Source organism: Corvus hawaiiensis, chromosome 6 (genome assembly GCF_020740725.1).
Source record: "Corvus hawaiiensis isolate bCorHaw1 chromosome 6, bCorHaw1.pri.cur, whole genome shotgun sequence".
NCBI classification, from domain to species: domain Eukaryota; kingdom Metazoa; phylum Chordata; class Aves; order Passeriformes; family Corvidae; genus Corvus; species Corvus hawaiiensis.
In genome coordinates, this window is record NC_063218.1 from 66,045,141 (window position 1) to 66,055,243 (window position 10,103).

General features: G+C 52.7%; 2 long non-coding RNA genes across 2 annotated transcripts; both read left to right on the forward strand.

Moving 5' to 3' along the window:
- Positions 1–698: 698 nt before the first annotated feature.
- Positions 699–1,447, forward strand: LOC125327431. Its single transcript, XR_007204246.1, has 5 exons — positions 699–741; positions 843–884; positions 979–1,098; positions 1,225–1,304; positions 1,375–1,447. It is a non-coding gene; the product is annotated as an uncharacterized LOC125327431 (long non-coding RNA).
- Positions 1,448–9,167: 7,720 nt separating this feature from the next.
- Positions 9,168–9,579, forward strand: LOC125327433. Its single transcript, XR_007204248.1, has 3 exons — positions 9,168–9,201; positions 9,296–9,421; positions 9,566–9,579. It is a non-coding gene; the product is annotated as an uncharacterized LOC125327433 (long non-coding RNA).
- Positions 9,580–10,103: the final 524 nt, after the last annotated feature.

Consider the following 10,103-nt stretch of genomic DNA (forward strand, 5'->3'; position numbering starts at 1 on the left):
CGGTGTGCCACTAAGTTCACGCCTTGACGTTTGGTTTTCTTTCTTGTAGCCATCTAAGAGACAATGGCCTGGCAACGGCTGGAACTTCCCAGATGGTGAGGTGGCCTTCTTTCACACCGGATGCAGATTTGCATTCCCGGACCTCTGAGAGATAAGTGGAGGGCTACGCCTCACAGAGGGGATGAGAGCGATGTGCCGAGTCAGGACTCCCCGGGATGGATTTTTGAATTAGCTCTGGAGACGGGGCTGTCCAAGAAAGGGCCCCTTTAGGCCACATAATGGGAAAGTCTCGTTTTTGATCACAATGCTGAGGCGCGTAGGACAGAACAGTCCCGGTGCGTGTCGTGTCGCTCGTCTATCGTGTGTTCTGCGTCTTTTGGGCTTCTTGTGTCGTGTGTCTTTTTCCTTTGCCCTTCGAGGTGCTGGCGGCCGTTCTTCTCACTGGGAGTTTCTCTCTGTGTTGCACCCCCGTGTTCGTCATGTCCCGTGTCACAGGGGCCAGCGTGGGTTTGGCCCGGAGCTGCTCTGCCCTGCCGCATAGTCTGGCGTTATAGGTGCGATAGGGCAAAGCCCGGGGACTTGAAATTTGTTATGTAGGCTGTAGTTGCCATCTAGATGGTATTCCTAGATTGACATAAGGTGTCTGTAGCCATTAAGTTCTCATGCAGCTCTTTGACTTTTATCATTAACTTTCTTTCAGACGCAGATCGATTATATCTGTGGCGGAGCGCTCCATACCAGGTGAGGGGGTTCCCACAGGAAGGTGAGTCACCGTTTGTGTTTGCGGGGCGAGTGTAAACGGGTGGCTATGTTCTAGCATTGTTCTCTGTCTTTGTTTTTAGGTGGTAAAGCCGGATCTTAGCAGTCAGTGTCGAGTGAGCGAGGTAAGCAGTGGCCGGTGGAAAGAAAAAGTTGTTCTTGCTTGGGTGCCAGGTTCTGGCGCAGCTCTTAGCATCTATTGTCATTTGTGCGTTTTAGGCGGTCCACTTGCATTACGCCGAACCCCCTCGCAGAACGGCCGACGGACCCGGCTCGCCGCCCTCGTGACCCCTCCGCAAGTATCGCAAAGCTCTGCGATGAAGCCCTGACCTTTTCCAGGTGAGGGTGCAGTCCGGGTAGCCTTTGGCAATGGCCGAGGAGTTGCGGCGAGTTGGGGAGGGAGGGAGGAGCGAGGGTCCACTCAGGTTTCAGCAATGCCACGTGGCCTGTCTCCTCTTACCTCAGGTATAGCCTGCGACGGTGACATCAGCCTCGGAGCGCGGCCGAAGCGTGCAGCGTGAGGTCCCCTGCCATCTTAGGAGATGGTGAGTACAAGAATTGTAGTGGGCCACGTGCTGCTAAGTTCAGGCCTTGACAGGTTTTTTTTAATCGTAGCTGACTAAGAGACAACAGCCCGGCGACGGCAGGAGCTTCCCGGACGGTGAGCGGCCTTCTTTTGCACCCGAGGAGCATTCGCATCCCTGGATGTCCGAGAGATAAGTTGAGGGGATGCAAGCGGGGTGTCGGGTCGGGGCTCGCCGCAAGGGAATATTGAGTCAGCTTCAGAGATGAGGATGTCTAAGAAGGGGCCCCTTTAGGCCCCCTAAAGGGAAAGTCTCCCCTTTGATCACAGCGCTGAGGCGTGCCAGGCAGAGCGGTCCCAGTGCACGTTGTGTAGCTTGTCTCCTGCGTGTTCTGTCTCTACTGGGTGTCTCGTGTCTTCTGCCTTAGCCCTTCGATGTGCCTGCGGTCATTCTTCTCGCCGAGAGTTTTCTCTCCTCGTCGCTTCCCCGCGTTTGTCATCTGCTGTGTCACGGGTGCCTGTGTGGGTTTTCTCAGGAGGTGCTCTGCCCTGCTGCGCCGTCTGGCATATAGGTGTAATAGGACAAGGTCTGGGGACTTGAAATTTGTAATGTAGGGTGTAGTTTGGCCTCTAGATGGTATTCCTAGATTGACACAGGATGGCTGTAGCTGTTAAGTTCCTGTGCACCGCTTTGACTTTTGTCATCGCTTTCTTTCAGATGCAGACAGATTAAATCTGTGGCAGAGCCCCCTGCACCGGGTGAGGGGGTTCCCGCAGGAAGGTGAGTTGCTGTTTGTGTTTGCAGGGCGAGTGTAAATGGTGGCTATGTTTATAGCATTGTTCTTTGTTTTTAGGAGGTTAAGCTGGATAGCAGCAGTCAAAGTGAGTTGAGCAAGGTAAGCGGTGAGTGGTGGAAAGAAAAAGTTGTCATTCCTTGGGTGTCAAGTTCTGGTACAGCTCTAAGCATCCGTTGTCATTTGTGTGTTTTAGGTGGTCTGCTTGTATTCTCCGAGCCTCCTTGCTGCCAGACCTGGCTCGCCACCCTTGTGAGCCCTCTGAAAATATTATGGGACTATTCGACCGAGCCTTCACTTTTTCCGTTCGAAGGGTCTTTCTGAGCAGCCTTTGGCAACGGCTGAGGAGTTGCATCGAGTCAGGGAGGAGGAGGAGGAGTGAGGGTCTGCTCAAGTCTCAGCAATGCCGCATCACCTTGTCTCCTCCTAATCAAGGTATACCTTGCAACGACAGTGTCAGTATCGGAGAGTGGCCAAAGCGTGCGGCCCGAGGACCCTGGCCCTATTAGGAGACGGTGAGCGGCGGAATTGTCGGGTTTTGGCTGAGGTGCCACTAAGTTCATACACTGATGTTTGTTCGGTTTTCTTTGTTGTAGCTGACTAAGAGAGAACAGCCCGGTGACAGCAGGAGCTTCTCGGATGGCGAGGCGGCCTTCTTTTGTGCCCGAGGCAGACGTCTGAGAGATAAGTCAAGGCTTGTGACCCACAGATGGGGTGACAGCAGAGTGTCGAGTTGGGACTCGCCAGGAGGGATTTTTGAGTCAGGTTTGGAGGTAGGGATACCCAAGAAGGGGACCCTTAGGCCAACATAAAGGGAAAATCTTAATTTTGATCACAATGCCCAGGTGTGCAGGGCAGAGCAGTCCTGGTGCATGTCACTTGTCTATTGTGTGTTCTCTGTCTTTTGGGCATCTCGTGTCACAGGTCTTTTGTCTTAGCCCTCTGAGCTGCTCATTGCAAAGGCTGGGCGTTATTCTTAGCATCTCTGCTCTTGGTGTTCCTCAGTGTGGTGCTGATACCATCGATCCTTTGACTCTTGAGCTTGGAACTTCATCAGAATCGCGTCTCTTTAGCAACGTTGAGTCGGGTGTCTTTTCAGGTCTTGTTCTGAGCTGCATCGACAGCTGTGCACCACAACGATCCATTATAGGGGATGAGGACTTGTAAGAATGCGAAGACAGCTAGAGGATTCCGCCCGTACAATTCTCGGGCATCCATCTTTGCGGTTCTTGGATTAAGTCTTTCTGTTAGCGTCCTCTTCTGCCAGGGTTCTTGGAGCCTTGTCGGCTCACCGCCGGTCTTGCCTAGGTCATCTCATTCCTCATTCTCTTGGTCCTTGTGATCATCTAGCCCAGAGTTTTCTCTCTTTGTTGCATCCCCTTGTTTGTCATCTCCTGTGTCACGGGTGCCTGCTCTGGTTTGTCCCGGAGCTGCTCTGCCCTGCTGCACAGCCTGGTGTATGGATGTAATAGGACAAGGCCCGGGGACTTGAAATTTGTAGTGTAGAGTGTAGTTTGGCCTCTAGATGGCATTCCTAGATTGACACAGGATTGTCGGAGCTGTTAAGTTCTCCTGCAGCACTTTGACTTTTGTCATCACTTTCTTGCAGATGCCGATGGATTAAATCCATGGCAGAGCGCCCCACACCGGCTGAGGGGGTTCCCATGGGAAGGTCAGTCACCGTTTGTGTTTGTAGGGCAAGGGTAAATGGTGGCTGTGTTACAGCCTAGTTCTCTGTCTTCATTTTTAGGAGGTAAAGCCACATCTCAGCAGTCAAGGTCAAGTGAGTGAGGTAAGCGGTGACCGGCAGAAAGAAAAAGTTGTTATTGCTCGGGTGCCAGGTTCTGGTGCAGCTCTTAACATCCATTGTCATTTGTGTGTTTCAGGCGGTCCACTTGTATTACACTGTACCCCCTCGCCTACTGGCCGACGTACCGCGCTTGCCGTCCTTGTGAGCCCTCCGCAAGTATCACGGGACTCTGCGATGAAGCCTTGACCTTTTCCATGTGAAGGCAACGGCTGAGGAGGTGCGGTGAGTGAGGGAGGGAGGGAAGAGGAGCCAAGGTCTGTTAAAGTTTCAGCGGTGCCACAGTGCCTTGTCTCCTCTTATCTTAGGTATGCGCCGCGATGACGGCGTTAGTCTTGGAGCATGGCCGAAGCGTGGGGCCCCGAGGAGCCCGGCCCTCTTAGTAGACGGTGAGTAGAGAAATTGTTGGGTTTTGGCCGACATGCCACTACGTTCACCCCTTAATGTTTGGTTCTCTTTATGGTAGCCGACTAAGAGACAATGGCCCAGCGATGGCTGGAACTTCCCAGATGGTGAGGCGGCCTTCTCTCACACCTGATGCAGATTTGCATGCCCGGACATCTGAGAGATAAGTCGAGGGCTATGCCCCACGGAGGGGATGAGAGCGGGGTGCCTGGTCAGGAGTCGCCCAGAGGGATTTTTGAATTAGCTCTTGAGATGGGGCTGTCCAAGAAAGGGCCCCTTAGGCCACATAATGGGAAAGTCTCATTTTTGATCACAATGCTGAGGCGCGTACGGCAGAGCAGTCCAGTGTGTGTTGCCTTACTCGTCTATCGTGTCTTCTGTGTCTTTTGGGCATTTCACATTGCACATCATTTTCCTTAGCCCTTTGAGGTGCCTTTGTGGTCATTCTTCTTGCAGTGAATTTTCTCTCCTTGTTGCTCCCCCTTGTTTGTCATCTCCTGTTGTTGCTGGGGCCTACGTGGGTTTGGCCCGGAGCTGCTCTGCCCTGCTGCATAGTCTGGAGTATAGGTGTGATAGGACAAGGCCTGGGGACTTGAAATTTGTAATGTAGGCTGTAGTTGGACTCTAGATTGTATTGTTAGATTGACACAAGGTGGCTGGAGCTGCTAAGTTATCGTGCAGGACTCTGACTTTTGTCATCACTTTCTTTCAGATGCAGATGGATTAACTCTGTGGCAGAGCACCCCACACCGGGAGAGGGGCTTCCTGCAGGAAGGTGACTCACTGTTTGTTTTGGCAGGGCAAGTGTAAATGGTGGCTATGTTACAGCCTAGTTGTCTGGTTTTATTTTTAGGAGGTAAAGCCAGATAGCAGCAGTCAATGTCAAGTGAGTGAGGTAAGCAGTGACGGGTGGAAAGAAAATGTTGTTATTGCTTGGGTGCCAAGTTCCGGTGCAGCTCTTAACATCCAATGTCAATTTGTGCGTTTTAGGCGGTCCATTTGTATTATGCCAAACCCCCTCACCGACCAGCTGACATACCCGGCTCGCTCTCCTTGTGAGCCATCCCCAAGTATCACTGGACTCTGAGAAGAAGCCGTTACCTTTTCCATTTGAAGGTGCTCTCTGTGTTGCCTTTGGCAATGGCCGAGGAGGTGGGGTGAGTCAGGGAGGGGAGGGAGGGTGTAGCAAGGGTCCATTCAAGTTTCTGCAATGGCACATCACCTTGTCTCCTCTTAACTCAGGTGACCCCTGCGACGGCAGCGTCGGCCTCGAAGCATGGCCAAAGCGTGTGGCCTGAGAACCCCTGCCATCTTAGGAGATGGTGAGTACAGGAACCGTAGGCTTTTGGCCCACGTGCCACTAAGTTCAGGCCTTAAAGTTTGGGTTTTTTTTCTATCGCAGCCGCCCAAGAGACAACAGCCCGATGACGACAGGAGGTTCCCGGCCGGCGAGGAGGCCTTCTTTTGCGCCCGAGGAGGATTCGCAGCCTGGGCTTCAGAGAGGTAAGTCGAGGGCTAAGACCCACAGAGGGGATGAAAGCGGGGTCTTGGGTCGGGACTCGCCAGGAGGGATTTTTGAGTCGGCTTTGGAGACGGGGATACCCAAGAAGGGGCCCCTTAGTCCCCATAAAGGGACAGTCTCACTTTTGTTCACAATGCTAAAATGTGCAGAGCAGAGGAATCATGGTGCATGTCATGTTACTTGTCTATTGTGCGTTCTCCGTCCTTTGGGCATCTTGTGTCATCTGCCTTAGCCCTTCGATGTGCTTGCGGTTGTTCTTCTTGCTGAGAGTTTTCTCTCCTCGTCACGTCCCCTTGTTTATTTGCTGTATCACGGGTGCCTGCATGGGTTTAGCCTGGAGCTGCTCTGCCCTGCTGCATAGCCTGGCCTATAAGTGTAATAGGACAGGGCCCCGGGACATGAAATTTGTAATGTAGGGTGTAGTTTGACCTCTAGATGGCATTCTGTGATTGACACAGGATGGCTGGAGCTGTTAAGTTCTCATGCAGCACTGTGGCTTTCGTCATCACTTTCTTGCAGATGCAGAAGGGTTAAATCCATGGCAGGGCGCCCTATACGGGGTGAGGAGGTTCCTGCAGGGAAGTTAGTCACAGTTTGTCTTTGTATGGCACATGTAAATGGTGGCTGTGTTACAGCAGTGTTCTGTGTCTTTATTTTTAGGAGGTAAAGCCAGATAGTAGCAGTCAAGGTGAAGTGAGCACGGTAAGCGGTGACCGGTGGAAAGAAAAAGTTGTTATTCCTTGGGTGCCAAGTTCTGGTACAGCTCTAAGCATCCATTGTCATTTGTGTGTTTCAGGTGGTCCCCTTGTATTACGCTGAAACCCCTCGCCAACCAGCCGACGGACCCGGTTTGCCGCCCTCGTGAGCCCTCTGGAAGTATTACACTGAAGTCATTATATTTTCCATTCGAAGGTACCACCGGGTAGCCTTTGGCAGCGGCCGAGGAGTTGCGGCAAGTCGGGGAGGGAGGGAGGGAGGAGGAGCGAGGGTCCACTCAGGTTTTAGCAGTGCCGCATCACCTCGTCTCCTCTTAACCCAGGTATACCCTGTGATGACAGCGTCGGCCTCCAAGCTTGGCCAAAGCATGCGACCCGAGGACACTGGCTTTCTTAGGAAATGGTGAGTTGCAGAATTGTTGGGGTTTGGCCAATGTGCGACAAAGTTCCTGTACTGATGTTTGGTTTTCTTTAATGTAGCCATCTAAGAGCAAACAGCCTGGCGAGGGCAGGAGCTTCCAGGATGGTGAGGCGGTCTTCTTTTGCGTTCCAGGTGGATTCACATCCCCAGATGTCTAAGAGATAAGTCAATGGGATGAAAGCGGAGTATCGAGTTGGGGCTCTCTGGGAGGGATTTTTGAGTCAGCTTTGGAGATGGGGATACCCAAGAAGGGGCCCCTTAGAGCCCGCATAATGGGAAAGTCTCACATTTGATCACAATGCTGAGGTGCACAGGGCAGAGCGGTCCCAGTGCATGTTGGGTCACTTGTCTATTGTATATTGTGTCTTTTGGGCATCTTGTGTCACAGGTCTTTTACCTTAGCCCTTCGATGTGCTTGCAGTCATGCTTTCTGCCGAGAGTTCTCTCTCCTCTTGGCATCCTCTTGTTTGTCATCTCCTGTTAGGAGACGGTGAGGGGCAGAATTGACGGGTTTTGGCTGAGGTGCCACTAAGTTCATGCACTGATGTTTTTTGCTTTTGTTTGTTATAGCTGACCAAGAGATAACCAGCCCGGTGAAGGCACAAGCTGCCTGCATGGTGAGGCGGCCTTCTTTTACACCCTAGGCAGATTGACATCCCCTGACATCCAGGAGATAAGTCGAGGCCTGCGACCCACAGAGGTATTAAGGGACTCTGCGACGAAGCCTTTAGCTTTTCCATGTGAAGGTACCATCCGGGAAGCCTTTGGCAACGGCCGAGGACTTGCAGTGAGTTGCGGAGGGAGGGAGGAGCGAGGGCCCCCTCAAGTTTTGGCGATGCCGCATCACCTTGTCTCCTCTTAACCCAGGTATACCCTGCGATGATGGCGATGGCGTTGGCCTCGGAGGTTGGCCAAAGCGTGCGGCCCGACGACTGCGGCCTTCTTAGGAGACGGTGAGTGGCAGAACTGACGGGTTTTGGCGGAGGTGCCACTAAGGTCATGCACTGATGTTTGTTCGGTTTTCTTTGTTTATTGTAGCTGACCAAGAGATAACCAGCCCGATGAAGACATGAGGTTTCCGCTTGGCGAGGTGGCCTTCTTTTGCACCCGAGGCAGACTGATATCCTCAGACATCCAGGAGATAAGTCGAGGCCTGCGACCCACAGAGGGGGTGAAAGCGGGGTGTCGAGTTGGGACTCACCGGGAGGTATTTTTGAGTCAGATTTGGAGGCGGGGATACCCAAGAAGGGGCCCCTTAGGCCCCATAAAGCAAAAGTCTTGGATTTGATCACGGTGCCGAGGTGCGCAGGGCAGAGCGGTCCCGGTACATGTCACTAGTCTATTGTGCGTTCTCTGTCTTTTGTGCATCTTGTGTCGCAGGTCTTTTGCCTTAGCCCTTTGAGATGCTTATTGCAAACGCTGGGCCTTATTCTTAGCGTCTCTGTTCTTGGTGTTCCTCAGTGCGGTGCTGATACCATTGATCCTTTGACTCGTGAGCTTGGAGGTGCATCAGCATCACGTCTCTCTTCAGCGACATTGAGTCGGGTGTCTTTTCAGGTCTTGTTCTGAGCTGCATCGACAGCTGTGCACTGCAACGATCCATTATAGGGGATGAGGACTTGTAAGAATGCGAAGATAGCTAGAGGATTCCGCCCGTCCAATTCTCGGGCATCCGTCTTTGCAGTTCTTGGAATAAGTCCTTCTGTTATCATCCTCTTCTGCCAGGGTTCGTGCAGCCTCCTTGGCTCCCCGTCGGTCTCGCCTAGGTCATCTCATTCCTCATTTGCTCGGTCCTTGTGATCATCTAGCCCAGAGTTTTCTCTCTTTGTTGCATCCCCTTGTTTGTCATCTCCTGTGTCACGGGTGCCTGCGTGGGTTTGGCCCAGAGCTGCTCTGCCCTGTTGCATACCCTGGCATATAGGTGTAATAGAACAAGGCCCAAGGCCTTTAAATCTGTAATGTAGGGTGTAGTCTGGCCTCTAGATGATATTCCGAGATTGACACAAGATGGCTGGAGCTGTTAAGTTCTCGTGCGGCCCTTTGACTTTTGTCATCACTTTCTTGCAGATGCAGACGGATTAGAATCCGTGGCAGAGCGCCCCATACCGGGTGAGGAGGTTCCCACATGAAGGTCGGTCACCGTTTGTGTTTGCAGAGCAAGTGTATATGGTGGCTGTGTTACAGCATTGTTCTTTGTCCTTGTTCTTAGGAGGAGATAAAGCCAGATCTCAGCAGTCAAGGTCAAGTGAACGAGGTAAGAAGTCACTGGTGGTAAGAACCACTTGTTATTCCTTGGGTGCCAAGTTCTGGTACAGCTCTAAGCATCCATTGTCATTTGTGTGTTTCAGGCGGTCCACTTGTAGTACACCAAAACCCCTCACCGACCGGCCGCCGGATGTGTCTCACCGCCCTCGTGAGTACTCTGCAAGTATCGTGGGACTCTGCGACGAAGCCTTTACCTTTTCCATGTGAAGGTACTGTCCGGGTGGCCTTTGGCAACGGCCGAGGAGTTGCGGCAAGTCGGGGAGGGAGGAGGGGATGGAGGGAGGGAGGGAGGAGGAGCGAGGGCCTACTCAAGTTTCAGTCATGCCACATCAGCTCGTCTCCACTCAACCCAGGTATACCCTGTGATGATGGCGTTGGCCTCGGAGCTTGGCTGAAGCGTGCGGCCCGAGGACCCTGGCCTTTTTAGGAGACAGTGAGTAGTGGAATTGTTGGGTTTTGGCCGGTGTGCCACTAAGCTCGTGTACTGATGTTCGGTTTTCTTTATTGTAGCTGACTGAGAGACAACAGCCTGGCAATGGCAGGAGCTTCTGGGACGGCGGGAGGCGGCCTTCTTTTGCTCCCCAGGAAGATTCACATCCCCAGACGTCCGAGAGATAAGTTGAGGGATATGACCCACGGAGGGAATGAAAGCGGCGTGTCGGGTCGGGGCTCTCTGGGAGGGAGTTTTGAGTCAGCTTTGGAGATGGGGATACCCAAGAAGGGGCGCCTTAGCCCGCATAATGGAAAACTCTCACGTTTGATCACAATGCTGAGGTGCGCAGGGCAGAGCAGTCCCAGTGCGTGTTGCGTCGCTTGTCTATTGTGTACGCCGTGTCTTTTGGGTGTCTTGTGTCACAGGTCTTTTGCCTTAGCCCTTCGATGTGCTTGCAG